The following is a 15,893-nucleotide window of genomic DNA, read 5'->3' on the forward strand; positions in this document are numbered from 1 at the left end:
AATAAAAAATGTATATTTAAATAAAATTTAAATATTTTAAATTAAATTGTATGTGTATTTGTGTGTTACGCTATCCATTAGAAAAAATCCGCGTAACGGGAAAGTCCCTAAAAATTAATATGCCTTATAAATTCTTTAAAATTTTTTTTCGTTTGAAATAAAATCAGATCTATTTTTCAACTAGAGATGTTCAGCTTATTTTAATTTTTCAAGTAATTTTTTTCTCAGTTATGAATCATGCAATTTAAAAATAAAGCATTTATCAGTGAAAAATCTAGTAAGACTTTCCCGTACGAACGTTGTTATTATTATTACCGTATTCTCAATTATGAATCCATTTCTAACAAATTAACTACTACTTACGTTATATAGCTAAGTTAATATAATTATTTCGTACTTTGGCGGCTTTAAGGCATGTTTGACTATTTTAATATTACTAAAAAGTTAGTTTTACGGCCATTTACAAAATGGATATATATATATTTTACATGTTTTAGTAAACCTTAAATTATTGTGTTTGAATCAACTTGACACCGTATTGTGTAATGATTATTAAAAATTTTTAATTTTGGTGGTCATTTTGAGGTGAGAATAACGGTCGATCGCACCATTATTGTATTTTTGCAATCCTCTAACGATGCTTAATCCGAATCCAAAATCAAAATTCGAGACAAAAAGTGCTCACACATATAAATTCAATTCAATAACGAACTGTTCGGTCGTGGAAAATTCTGTATGTCAGTTTTAATGTCTTAATTAAAAATGTTTATTAATACAAGTTGTGTGTTAATAAAACACACGATGCAACTGCCGCATGACTGTGCACCACATTCTCTTGGACTGCGTATGTTATGCGTCGTTGCCTCGTCAGTTTAATATACCCAGCAACATTCGTGATATCTTGTGCAATGATGGCGGGATTTTGGAACGGATTTTTCTCTTTTTACATGGTTCTGGGTTACTGCAAAGGATTTAATATACTCATATATGTTTTTCTGTAAGGAGAGTTTTTTAATAATTTTAACCTTTATTTTCGATTTGATTTTTTAGTTTAATTTTACTATCCGGGGAGGGGATTTTTGCACAACCCATCGGAGTTGGGTAAGTTTTTATACTTTCTTTATTCTATTATTTTAGCTTTTATATTATATCAACCTTATCTGTGTGGTATTAGTTTTGGGTTTTGTTTTGCCTTCTTAGCTTGTTTTAGTAAATTTTTGTTATATTTACACCTTGTATAGCTTATTATTTTGGAGTTATATTACCGTTTTAATAATAACTACCGGTCGATGATAACGCCCAAGCGTTTTTCGCCCACAAACAACAAAAACAAAAAAAAAAAGTTGTATGTTATTACGAATGGTGTTCAATTTAGATTATTTTTTTTTAATAACTAAATTGGTGTGGAAAAAAATAAATTATATTACGATCACGTAATAATGTATCTATACAGTTGTTGATGTTATTGATTGCTGCTCTTAAAATAGTGCTCTGGATTATTATTTTCTTGTCAAAGTTAGTCTATTTTGCTTGCGCTTATGTGAAATAGGGATAACGAAGCAAACGGTTTTAGTTGTAATAATTTTTTTTAATATATTAACAAAATTTATTTATAATTACCGGTTGCAAAAAAAATAAACAAATTTTTGTTCGATCGGAACGTACAAATTCAAATTGTAAGATTAAAAATAGATGTAATTAAAATCCTTATTAATTTAAATATAAAAAATACTACAAAATAATTCACATTTCTGAAGTCACTATTAAAAAGTATTTTGAGCACGTATTTATCTGCTCGTTAAACGAGATGCAGAATAATCGTGTTTTGCTTTTTTGTTTTTTTTCTTTAATTAGTTTTATTAAAAAAAAATCACCAACAGAATAATATGTTTAATGTAAAATCTTTTAATTGTCTTTTTTAATAATGTGGTGGAAAGATTTTTCAAATGGATGGCAATCTATTAAAAATAGCAACGGAAGCGTAAGTAACAAGGCCTTTTCTCTTAAGCCGAAGTATTGTGTTGAGTTTACGGCAACAGTTTCTGTTGTCTGGTTTTGGTAAATGTGAAAATTGTTATTTTTTAACAATAAGTGACTATTCTTTTGAGTAAAAATTACATATTCATAAATATACATAAGGATAAACATATTTAATTTTCTAACTGTCGGTCTACACGATTCATATATGGGCGCCAGATAATATCTGACAGTCCATTTTTGTATGTTAAAAACGCGTTCTAACTTTTTTTACGCTTCTTCGAGAGATAACATTATATTTTATACGAAAATATACGTAGACGTAATAAATGTTTAATAATAATGACGAGCTTAGTTTTATTAAGGTGCTTCAGAGCATGAACAAACGAAATCAATTTGATCATACCAAGAAAATTTGTCCCTTAATAAAATTTGCCAAAAATTTCTTTTTGTGAGCAACAAATTGTGATCAATAATAGGAATTCTATTCATGCGATCAGCAATGTTTGGCGGTTATATTTTGTTTTATTTATGAACGGAATTGTGTATTGTGTTCTGAACCTTTAGACTAGATTCAAATATTTACCGGGATTGACCTTGAGAGACTAGCCACGTAGTGGTTCGTTCTCTCGGCATAATTTCCCATTCAGACCGTTGCTTGAAGTCCTTTCGGTGCTTAAGCCTTCCAGCTTAACAGAAATGCGCCTCTTGGGTATCCTAGAGTATCCTAGAACGCAATTCAAACTCCCCTCATCGGAGAGAGTCCCTTGTGTTGGGAGTAACATAATTTTAAGAGTCAGAAAAGGATGACGGTTGGTTGGTGAAACAAAGTTGGGAAGCTTTCTTCACTCGGGGTGTCTTCATCATCGCGTCTTGGCCGGATTCAGGCTCGGCCAGGTTCAGTTCGTAGTAGTTGGACGGTCGATCTTAGTTCTTGTTTAGCCGTCTTTCCGTAAAACCGGCTGTAAATAATTTACAAACCGTAAACTTTAAATTGTCACATAGCCCCAAAAAGGGCGACTCATCTACAGTGGCGGCTCGTGTACAGGCAATGTGGAACTGCAGCATCCCTTATCACCACTTGAAATTGTCGATAACATTTAATATAATGAGTCCTTTTTTCTTTAATTCTTTCTTTATACTTGTACAATAATATATAACCTTTAAGCTTAATGTTAGTAGCCATCTCCTACTTTATGAAAACATAAATGTTTGTATGGAACTATGCGCTTCACAGTTCCAGCGGCGTGGTGTTTCGCTGTTTGCGCATGCGCACAGAGGAAGCTGCACGCGAGGGAGAGAGAGAGCACTGTCGCTCCCGCAGTGCCGACACGGGTGTGGAAGATAGTTTTTTTTTACTGAGCGTGTATATGAACCTTCCTTGTTCGTTCCTTTTTCTAGTCGGTTAGTCGGTGGAAGGAATATGAAAGCGGTTTAGTTGTTTTTTCAGTAGCGATCAGAAGATGGCGGAAAGCAACAAGGGCTCTTTGATTGCCAAATCTGTCCAAAAAACATGCTGGAAGGGCGAAAGAGAAGGTAATTAGTAAAAATTAATTATGTATTTGTTTCTGTGTACACAGAAATTTACATTAAGGATCACTGGAGTATAGTATTTTTCAGCGGACATTTTATTAAGTTATTATCTAATAATACTAAAAAATATTATCTGTATTAACATCTTATTATTTATTCTGTTAAACTGAATAAATAATATTTGTGCTCAAAAACCGTGTACCATATTCTTGAATGTGATAAATGTGTAGAATTAGATTATTATCCTGCTTCCAGATATTTTATTTGATTTTTTCTTCTTTTAATTTATAGAAAACGTTAACCGTGGCCTTGAAAAAGCCCAGGAAAAAATTTTTTGAACAGCACACCCATTAATTTTAGCTACGAGTTGTCACTGCTCATCTATGTTATGTCTATTTGAGAAGCACAATGCAACAGTTTTATGAATAATTATCATTTTTTGTACCTCAAAGACAACTATTAATATTTTCTCTCATTCGATGTAACATGTACACAGGAATTGGGGCGTGTCAAATTTTTTCTTTGAACTCTGCAATGTTTCCTAATAACCCCAAAAGAAAAAAAATCACGTGCATCCTAAGATCTAGCAATTTTGATGATTGAGAAATTTTGCCGTGTATGAAGATGTCTGGAAACAATAATTTTACATACATTTATTCGAATATATCACTGTGATATGAATTAACTGAATTTTTACCATTCCTCAAAGAAATTTTTCCCAATTCTGGAATATTCTATTTTACATTATTATAGCGACCTAGTATCATGTAGTGAGTAGGATGTTTACTTATATATTTTAACAAGTGCAAGATGATTCACCACTCATTAATATAAATGAATAACGTTATCGTTAACTTTTATGTTTCAAAAGTTGTGTTTGGGGGGGGGTAAAAGTAATGCGATTAATACACTCATTTAACGCCTCGTCTAGTTGAATTTCATATGTAAATCCTTATAAAGAAATCATTCGAATATTGATCTTCGGTAAGTTGAATGAAACCGATTGTATAAACAGGCATACCGTTATTTTGTAGCATCGCACCTTTTACTTTGTATTGCTGTTTTCAAGGATTTATACATTGCTTTGTTCATCACGAGGCTTCTTACCCAATCCTAAATCAATTTCTTCAGAATTCTACTACTAAATTGTAATTAAATTGTCTTAACTGCTCCGCATTGTTCAGATTTCATATTGAAGTATTATTGAAACAAATGCACAATTATTCCACTGAGATGGCAAACGTAAAATTATCAGTAAGATAAGGATGTCATGTATAATATGTAAATGGAGTTTAATGTTGTACAGGCTCGGCTTTAATTACAACCTCAATTTATTCACTCATTCAAGGTCTATCATAAATAAATGGTAACTGTTGTGTATAATCATCCGTTTCAGAGCTTACACATTATTTTAATCTTCTTTCTTAAATATCAAGCTTCAGTCTCATCGGAAAAAAATATAACGGGACTACTTCTACTGATTATTTTCGGTTATTTAAAATAAATCCTTCCTTCCAATATGTTTCACAGCCATTTTCCTTTAAAATTTATTATGTGAAACATTTTTTTCTATTATACCAAATTCCTTTTTAATATTTACAGATGTAAATTGATATTTATTCTAACTTTTCTACCTTCTAAAATTAACATGAAGGCTAATATTACATTCGCGTGATTTTTACATTCTCTAAAACTGGACTGGTCTTGGTCTATTCAATCCCGCTTGATATATTTTATCTATAAACACTTCATGATTATTTTCAATTTATATGCAGTATTTTCCATGTTTTTTTGTTTTTTTTAAATATTGAATATTCCAGAAAAAAATAATTAAATTATTTCATAATATTATAAATCCAGTTTAACTATTTATTTAATGTGATAACTGATGTTTTTATTGTAGTATCATAATTTAAACTTTGTTTTATAAGAATTTAGTTGGCGTATTTACTCAATTTGTAACTTATGTAATTGTTTGGATTGATAATAATGTTTGCACATTTTATTTTTATGTAAGACGTAATGTTAAATTATTTTATTTAATTTCGAGTATTATGAAATACACATCGTTAAAATATTTATTGTAAAGGTATGTTGTACCTTTAGTACATAGTAAATACATTGTAATTTGTAATGCTGAAAAAAAATTAAATTCTTTCTTATTAGTAATATTCATTTCTATTATTGTTTGTATGTTAAATTTGAAGGACTCTAGATTTTTTTTTTATAAAAGAAGAAATGGAATGTTGAATTTTTTACTACATAATAGTTAATCATAATAGATATATGAATATGTTTTTCTTATGATATACATCATGCAATCGTAAGATATTTTTAATTGGTTTTAATTTTTTTTAAATTATTTTATACTATTAATATATAATATCTTAAGCAGGTATTAAAACTAATCATAGCAAAATCAGCTGATTTTCGAAGTTGAGAGCAAGCCTTTGTAAAGGCTTATATGGTTACTTTAATATGGATTTAAATGCTAGATTGTGGTGTGGATACCGGTGTCTTTTGTTGGTCTCCCGTTAAATCCCATCAGGTCTTGGAACGATGGGTGGGGTTGGTGTGGCGACCGGAAACGTCAAAGAGCGGTGTCTTCCCCTACGTGGTTGGGATGTCCTTTGTCGGTTGGGTTTCAATTAACCACACGTCTGAGAAGTGGTCGACCTGAGTCTGTTCCAGACGGCATGTTTACCGGTACACTTACATTGCACTTAGTCTGCAGCTACGTTAGGTCTGGCAAGCCGGTGGTAGGGGTAATTGCATTTGCACATGCACACACACACACACACACACACACACAAACACAGAGAGAGAGAGAGAGAGGGAGAGAGACAGACCCGGCTGTAACTGGTTGGAGAAACAAACAATATAAAAAAGGAAAAACCGGCAAGAGGTTCACATAACTTTTCCGGCTTCTTTTTTTCAACTACGCCGGAGGGGTTTCAAATAATAATAATAATTATTATTATTATTGTTTAATATAGATAAAATTAATTATAAAATACAAAGTGGAAAATGATTTTGGGTTCAGGTAGATAATATTTATTTTCCTAATGTGTACCTGCCAGTCTGTTCAATTAATGAACAATAAGCAAACCTCCCGCGGTCCAATAAGATGAGGATGTGTAAATGATATGTAAATGAGGTTTAATCTCGTACATGCTCAGGTCGACCAATTCTGAGACGTGCGGTTAATTAAACCCTGATCACCACAGTACAACAGTATCCACAGCCTAGTATTCAAATCGACTAAATAAAAGCAACTAAATTTACTAGGATTTGAAATTCAGAACCTTCGACTGCGAAAATCATCTATTTAACAATTAGACCAGCCCGGTGGGCTATTTTAGAAAATAACTTTTAAAATCGATTTTTACAGGTTTTTAAAAGTTCTGGTAAACGATTTATGTGTTCTTCGAGGTTATGATAGTTTTAGTAGCTGATTTATTAAATATTTTTCCTATTACTTTTTTAAATAGGATAGCTTAATTAATAAAAAAAATAAGGAATCCTGGAAAACGTAACAATTTTGACATAGCTAGTTGTATTTATTCAAGAAATTTGCTAGTAAATAACTAAAAAAATATATTAAATTGTTTTTATATCCGCGTTTTACATATTTATATAGTTTATATAGTTGAATTATTATTATTATCATATCTCGTGAAAACAGATGTTGAACTTTTAATATGTTTTTCTATCCGTTTCTGCTCGTTGTATTTTGATATATTTTGTTTAAATGAAAAGATATCACCTTATCTCTTATAAAAGCTCTGTACACAGTTTCATCATATCTTATGACACATTGGTTTATGAGGCGTTTCCCAAGTCCTTATATTACATTACACTTTGTATTCTTTTTTATTACATCTGTTTTATGTTTTATTTATAATCTACACGTTTAAAAAATATTAATATTTCTTACAAAACACTATGTCGGGAGCGAGCTGGTAAATGTATATATATATATATATATATATATATATATATATATATATATATATTTTCAGGGTGATATTAAAGTATGGTATGGAAACGGCTTCATATTTCAAAACTGAGTGATATAGAAACAAGTGAGGATCTACATAGTTATAATTTTACTTTATGATATGTACGAAATTTGTATTCGCCATCTTAAATCCGCCACATTTAAACAAAGGTTTTTTTTTTTTTGAACACGAAGGTATATGGTATATAATTGTAATGTAAAGTTGTACCAGAAAAAACGTTGGCAAAACCGTTTCCCGTTAAATGCCTAAGTTTACGAGTTATAAGCAATCAAAGTTTCAAAGACGGGAAAATGACGGTACCAATAAAACGAGGTTTAAATTATAATCATGAATCAGATTTTTTACTTTTCAGTTGAAAAAAAGTTTGTTTCAATATGGCAGATTCAAAATAGAGAACAAAAATTTCAAAAACACCATAAAGTAGTAATTTTGTAACTATTTAGATACATATTTGTTTCTTCAGTACCTCCTAGTATCCCTCAATTTTGAAATATGAAACCGTTTTTATAATTTAATTTCGCAATATATACGGGATCATCGAAAAAGGGTGCAATAATAAAAAAATAATCATATCTCCCTATAGAATTGAGATAAAGTATTAACTGAAACTGCAAATTAATCGTGACATCATCAAGTTTTTTTTTAGGCGTGACTGGCTGTGACCTTGAGCCGATGCGCATAACAGAACACCTCTGTACTACTATCAGTTAGTGCATGGCGACAGTTCTCCACGACGTTTTGTGGTAAGTGGAGTGTAAATCAGTTAAAACTGTTCAACGAACGTTCCGGCGTGTTTATGGCAATTATCTCCCTCATGCAAACAGCGACGGTGATAAGAGCAGTTTAAGGGATCTGACAATGTGGAAGTGAAAAAGTCCTCGGACGGCTTAAAATGAATGATTTTATGATAAAGTAGTTGGGCGTATAAACCAAGTTGAACCAAATAAAAACTTTTTATTTTTCCTGTTTAGCCTCCGAGAATTATCGTACAGATAATACATCAGAGGATGAATGAGAATGATATGTATGAGTGTAAATGAAGTGTAGTCTTGTACAATCTCAGTTCGACCATTCCTGAGATGTGTGGTTAATTGAAAAAACTCAACACCAATGAATACCGGTATCCACGATCTAGTATTCAAATCCGTGTAAAAATAGCTAACTTTACTAGGACTTTGAACGCTGGAACTCTCGACTTCCAAATAAACTGATTTGGGAAGACGTGTTCACCAGTAGACTAATCCAGTGGGTTGAACCAAATTAAACTAGATAGACGAAACTGAACAAGAAAGTAACGTTGCAGTAATGTTTCAACAATATGGTGCGCTCCAATACTTTAGCGTAAGCGTTCGACGCTCTCTCATTGAAAGATTCCATAATCGTGGATTGGTAGGGCCGATCATGTGCTTGGCTTCCAAGAAGCCCGGATTTGACACCCCTAGACATTTTTCTATGGGGGATACATGAAAGTCATTATCTACAGTGAAAAAGCAGGGATGTACAACATTTATGATTTTGGATCACCGTTGCTATTGCTACAATTACGCCTACGATGATCCAGCAGACCTGGGTAGAAGTCGATTAGTGGCTGAATGTTTTTGAGCTCATATTGAAAAAGTATGCAAAACCCTTTTGAGTTGGTGAAAATTTTTCAAAAAAATACTTGTTTGATTATCTTCAGAAGTTTCTGAGATACGATTTTTTTAAATTGCTACAACCTTTTTCGATAACTGCGTATATTCTAAACGTATTATGAGGTACATTACGGTAAATGATTTTTTTTACATCTCGGGTTATAAGAAATCTCAGTTTAAGTAATATGTTTGTTTTTTTATAATTTTTATTTTTAAGAAACGTTTGATTAATCATTGTAGGGTTTTTTTTGGAGAAGGAAAGGGTTGTTCGGGATTTATAAACCTATGATGATAACTAGTTTTGAATGTTTTTGATATTTTCTAAAGTAATTATCATTGTTTAATTGTACTGAGATTTTTTAGTGGTTTACTTTATTAGTTAATGTAATAGTACATTCATTAACTACAATTAAGGATACTCCTAATAATACAGCTGTAAATACTAATTTAGGTTGCATTAAGGTGGGTAATTCTATTTATTGTTAAATACTATATATTTCCGACTAAATACTATTTGTATTGAAACATGTTAAATATATAACTGTAATTTATTGTGCTACAGAATGTATTACTGTGCATTCTTACAATTATTATTAATAGTTATCTAGTTGTGCTTTGTTTTCTTCATGCTTTAAATTTATTCCATATTTTATTTAGTGCAATAAGTAGAAATACCATAATTATATATTGTATGTCGTTCTATTCCATTTTCGTTTCGTTAGTGTTTTTATTCTTATGTTTTTTTTTTTTTTGCTTATGTTTTAACATATTTGTATAATTAATAGTGAATAAATTTAAATACTTGTTAACCCTTTAAACATCCGTTAAACAATAAACATATTCGATGACATTTATGAAGAAATTCTTTTTACCCTAATATTAACTGGAAAATGATTTTACACTAATTGAAATCAGTGAAGGCTTTTGTTGTTTTCCTTAAATTCATTATTTCAGTGTTACTTTTTTGTAAAGTTCATTAAACAATCTCTAAAGTTTCGGTTAGCATATAAACGATAAGTGCTTTTATATATATACACACACACACACACACACATATATATATATATATATACACACACAAACACACACAGGGAGAGAGAGAGAGGTGTTCATAAAGTACCAAAAACCCTTCAATAATTTTCAACCGTTAAACTTTAAAAAAATTGAATTTAACGAATGCTCCTACCTAAACAAAATGTATTTTTTGGTATGACACTAGTGCTTCGGGTTTACTGTAGACCACTTACGAAACAAGTTGTGAAAAATATTAAATGGGCAAAATTTGGTTAGGATTGTCGTCGCCCGGTTTTTTAATGTAAAATTTTTCTTTTTCAAAACCCTTTAAAATTGTGACACAATCCTATCCTTTCTGTTTTAAACGTTTGAGTTGATCCCTGGTTATTTGTGGTGTAGTAATATCACACTGAAAAATAGAGATCGTTTCGAGGTATGCTTAGAAGAAATTTGCTAATTTTTTTTTTTTCTATGTTTATCATTAGAAAAATTATTTAACGATTTTCATACTTTGTAAATATTTGTATGAATATATATATATATATAAAGTATCTGTACGAAGCGTCCAGATTTCTAAACGTCAAGTATCTAAACGTCCAGATTTCTTCTCCAAGGGTAAAATGAAGCCTTATTAAAATTATTGAAATTTAAATTATGGGAAAAATTTTGTTAGTTTTACAAGATTTTAATGTGAAAAATTTAATAAAATAAATCCCAGAATTGCATCTAGTAGTTTTTGAAAAATTATTGCATAAAAAAATTGGTATTGCAAACCAATCATTTAGATTTGACGTATAATAAATTTGTAACATTTTCAGTAAAGAAATAACATATTCGAAAAAAATAATAGAAAATATAATTTTCTGAAAATCTTTGTAAATAATGTCAACATGACATTTAGAAGAAGTAGAAGAAATTTGATTTACATTAAAAACAAAAACCGTAACGTGGAAGAAACATAATTATTTAAAAAAAGTGTTTCGTCATTCAAAACCTAAACTTCTAATTTGTTTTCTGTAAAATTGTAACGTTTTGTAATGTGTACATTTCTGGTGACTCTGCGGCACAAATCCTCATGAATCGCTTCACACAACTGAACTAGCCGATGACGCATTTCCATAAAATTGGCAGATCTTAACGGGAAAAGATTCTTTTTTTCAATATCCTCATTAAAAAAGTCACTAGAATTTAAATCCGGGCTCGTAGGTGGCCAAAATAAACCTCTATTTGGCTGCTCGAATAGCGGTTTGTAATTACGCGGTTACCAAAAACAGGATTTAAAAAATCCAACACAATATTACCGGTGTGAGGGGTTGCACCATCTTGCATAATTGTTGAATATCTTTAGGCAACTCAGTCTCAAGCAATTTAGATAGAAAATCATTCCACAACATATCCAAGATGCGTTGAGAATTAACCGTGTCGTCGAAAACCACTGACCCTATCAATCCGAGATTGAATAAAGCTGCCCAAACGGTTACTTTAGGCCCACATTGTTGTTTTTCATGCACGATTTATGGTGTTGCTATTGCCCAAAGTTTAGTATGTTAACAGTTCCATCAGTATGAAAATAGGCCTTGTCTGAAAACCAACTGTTGAACAGAACATATCATTTTTCCCTTCCGACCACTGTGAAAACTCCAATACTTTTGCTTGTTAGGTTGTGTTAATTTACGCAGGGCAGGGCAGTCAATTTGTATGGAAACAGCTTGAGATTACTGTTGAACATTCTTTGTATACTGTACGACAAGATATTCCCATTTCTTGCGAAGCTCGTGAAGACTTTCCCGTATTACCTTGCATGGCAACTCGAAGTGCTTCGATATTTTTCGGAAAATGAACGGGAGCTGCTTTAGATCGTTTCTCTTCTTTTATGGTGCCTTTTTCTCAAATTTGCGGTATAAACGGAGAATGGTGTTTCTTGCTTGAGTCCATCTATTGTTAAAACGAGTTCAAAATTGTCGATGAGTCACTGTGACACCTTTTTTTTTCTAAAGAAGCATGACTTAAGCGCGCTGTGAATTAGACAAACGTCCGTGATCGGCCGTAGCTACTTGTATTTGGTACATTTACCTGTATTTCCAAGAAATAGGGGTTACTCATGCACAATATGAAACAGTAGATAAAAAACATTTATTTATTATTGACTTTATAAATTTATATCGTGCGTCACTATGTATATACTGAGAGCCCATGTTTAATCAATTAAATATATAATCAATTCGCCCCCCCCCCAAAAAAAAAAATAAATAAATAACTGAAGGTTATAGTTGTTATAAATAGTTATTACTATAAATATATAACTTGCAAGAAGCCCCACATCACGAATATAGAAACGAAAATAATCTACGAAACAACTTAAAAAGCTCGGTAGAATCCAAATATAAGTTGGCCCCGCATATAAGTTGAACCCCTATTCTATGGAAGAGAATGAAACACTTTGACTTATATTTGGGCAAATACGGTACTTAAAAATTGGTTTCTAATTACGTACAAAATAAATGAAAAGATACAACCAGTGCGTTAAAATTTTACAAAAAACTGATAAATGAATCAGAGGTATCATCAATTAACACAAATGTAACTGAGAAGATACAACAGTAGATATAATCACGTTAAAAAAAAACTTTTTCAAGAATTATGAAAAATATTTTAATTAAAATTCATTTCGTAGCGAAGTAGTGAATCCAATTTTTTGTTCAGCCGGTTCCGTGTTCGAATCGCAGTCAGGCTGGACATTGTTTTTTTTTCTTGATATCGTCTCGTTATATCGGAGTGACATTTTGTAGCGTATGAAAATGTCATACCTAATTGGGTTTCAAACCCGGGACTTCCAAATGAAAGACCGAGGCACTATCACTCCTCTACGGAGATCGATAAGGTTTAATACGATACATTTTATTTCTATGATAAGCTTTTGTTGTAAATTAATTATTTTAAAAAAAGAAACCTTTTTTTTATTATTTTATAATTCTTTTTCCTAAATGAAACAACTCGGTAGCATATTGTCTAAATTAAAAGTCATACATATATTAGTATGTCTAACTTTTAATTTATATTCCGTACTTTCTAGGAAATAATTTATTAGATTTAATTAAATAATCCACAAAAGTATTCTCTTTATTCTTTTCATGAAATGCAAAAAACGTTATTCATTAAAATTAATATGCAAGACCAGTCTTGGGAATCGTCTAGTTTCGCAGCTGGTTCACAGCTGACAGCTTTGTATAATCGTGCACTAATCCTAATCTTATAGTAAGTATTACAGATGGTCGAGTTATAACTTTCTGTTTTAATATTCGGGCCTTCACATTGACAAAGGCTCGAGTTTACTGGGCGTAATGATGTTCATCGTGGATGCTATTGTTACTTAATATTATATTGTCCCTTGGTCATTGCACCGCGGAAATCCTAGTATCGCTTTTGTTAGTTCATTCCTGTAGATTTCCTTCGACGATTGTTATGCAAAAAATATTATGTTAAAAATAGTTGTACGGTTACTAATTTAAATGAACGTTGTTTTCACTAATTTAAAAAATGATTTTTAAAAAATTTATCTCTTATCTATTTAAATATTAAAAATCTAAAGACGTAGAAAAATTGTTTTTTTAAGCATAAAAAACAACTAATATTTGTCTTTAAAATAATATAATTATTCCAGTAAAATTTTCCATTATCATTTTAAATTGTAACATAGTCTTACTTTTACGTCAGTTATTTATTTATATCTTAATTCACTAAATGTCCAACTTTATTTTCAAAACGTTATTGTTTATTGTATGCCAATTTTTTTTTAATGAAAAAATAAATGACTTCCTAAGCTCATAAATCAATTGAACAAAGAAATTGCACTTAACTATGTTCTCTTATTATTATGTTTTATAATGTATTCATTTATTTAGAATTTACATTTGTATAATCATTAAAAAATTACATGTTAACTTTTTTTCTTTGCTTAATAGATTTTCCGTTTATTATGCGTAGTACATAATACCATGCAGAAAGAAATTTTTTTTATGACTAGACACGCGGCTAGTGCACAATATCTAATATATTATTACCAAGGAGGGAACGATCACTGTAGGGTAAACTCTAACTTTACCCCGACTACCCACACCGTATCTAACTTATTGACCGTAACTGTTGTCGTCTATCTTGTAATCGCTTTTCTTTTGTTTTTATTTATTTTTTATGGTTATCCCTTAATCAGTTACACAGCTGATATTCACGTGGCATTCAACAGCAGAAATAGATCCAATTACGGCGTTAAAAGGATTTCTAATCAGTTGACTGACGTGTAATAGTAGAAAATAAGTAGCAAATACATTACTTCCCGACTACTGTATTATATACTTTCACCTGTTAACTTACCTTAGTAAACCCGGCTTGTAACTTGTTATTCTTTACCAAAAGAATTGCTTTTTATTATATAAACCAAAATAAATTTAATGGAATTTTTTTACGGTACTGTCAGAAGTGTGTAGATAAGGTGGCGTGATATATATAGATCACTTTCTAAAATAACATTGTAGTTTTTAAAGAATAATAAACATTCTGTGCCAGGTTTAATAGACAATATGATGAGTATAAAGATTTCTAGTTTACTAAACCGAATAGTATACTTTTTCTTACCAGATGGCAAGCCAACTCAAACCTTGATAATATTCTGCCTTACAAACGTAATTTTATGTCTTTGTAATAAACGTCATTATTCTCAGAGAATGTATTCTTAATCTTTAGCTTTTGTGACTTCGGTGTTTCATATCATCTTACAATGATAAAAAGTCTGATGGGGACACCACATACATATAGGCGTACATACTTTTACGCCTATTAAATGACATATACACATTTTTTTTTTAAATTAAAAGTTCATAAAATTTTATTGCATTAAATACTTCTGATATTTTTTCATGTTTTTTTTTTATTTGTTGTTATTATTGAGTTAATATTTATCGTAAAACGTTTTTACAGTCAGAGGTTAATAATTATTAATATATCTATATATTTAAATTTAAAAAAAAAGGAAATGGAATCGGATTCAAACCGATGTGCCTTCCCCTTGTAAGATCCAAATATTTAATTCATTAAAATTTTATTTGGCTACTACTCAGTAACCAATGAAAATAAATACATCTATCGTTGAAAAGCTCACAATGATGATTTATTATTGCAGTTAAGAAATAGTCCAAAATCCAATTTTTTGTATTTTGGGCCAGTTGATTGCAGTCAAAAGGGAATGTGCACAATTAGATGTTACAAAAGTCCTAAATTCAAAATTTCAACATCCTACGGCTAATCGTTTTCGAGTTATGCGAGATACAAATGCACATACATACGTACGTATATGTACAAACGTCACGTCGAAGCTAGTTAAAGTGGATATTTCCGTTGAAATCTGAAAACCGAAATTTTTCGCGATCACAATACCTCCTTTACTTCGTACAAGGAAGTAAAAACGATTCTGTAAAATTTTGTAAAGAAAAAATATATTTCATATTTTTATTTAGGAAAAGGAAATAATTTAATTTAAACAGTATTGAGTTATTTTTTGTTTGTTTTAAACAATTAATTATATTTTAGTGTAGAAGGTGTTTATTAAAAGCAAGTCGATAAAAACTGGTACAGTTACAAAAAAAAAAAATTTACTAATATTTCAGTTTCTAATTAAATTTTGTCTACTTTTTACGCGTTTAGATCTCTATACTATACT

At 30.6% G+C, this 15,893-nt stretch overlaps 1 protein-coding gene across 11 annotated transcripts in view; it reads left to right on the forward strand.

The window, feature by feature from the left end:
* Mgat2 (alpha-1,6-mannosyl-glycoprotein 2-beta-N-acetylglucosaminyltransferase) overlaps window positions 1–15,893 on the forward strand; it is an 858,981-nt gene that overhangs the window by 268,293 nt on the left and 574,795 nt on the right. For 2 of the 11 annotated variants that reach the window (XM_075365853.1, XM_075365854.1), the window contains one exon: window positions 1,051–1,101. The exons of the other annotated variants lie outside the window; for them this stretch is intronic. The gene's annotated coding sequence lies outside the window, so the exon portion shown is untranslated. The remainder of the gene's footprint in view (window positions 1–1,050; window positions 1,102–15,893) is intronic. 11 annotated transcript variants of the gene reach the window in all.

The sequence above is a fragment of the Lycorma delicatula genome, chromosome 5 (assembly GCF_047948215.1).
Source record: "Lycorma delicatula isolate Av1 chromosome 5, ASM4794821v1, whole genome shotgun sequence".
In the NCBI taxonomy this organism is placed as follows: Eukaryota; Metazoa; Arthropoda; class Insecta; order Hemiptera; family Fulgoridae; genus Lycorma; species Lycorma delicatula.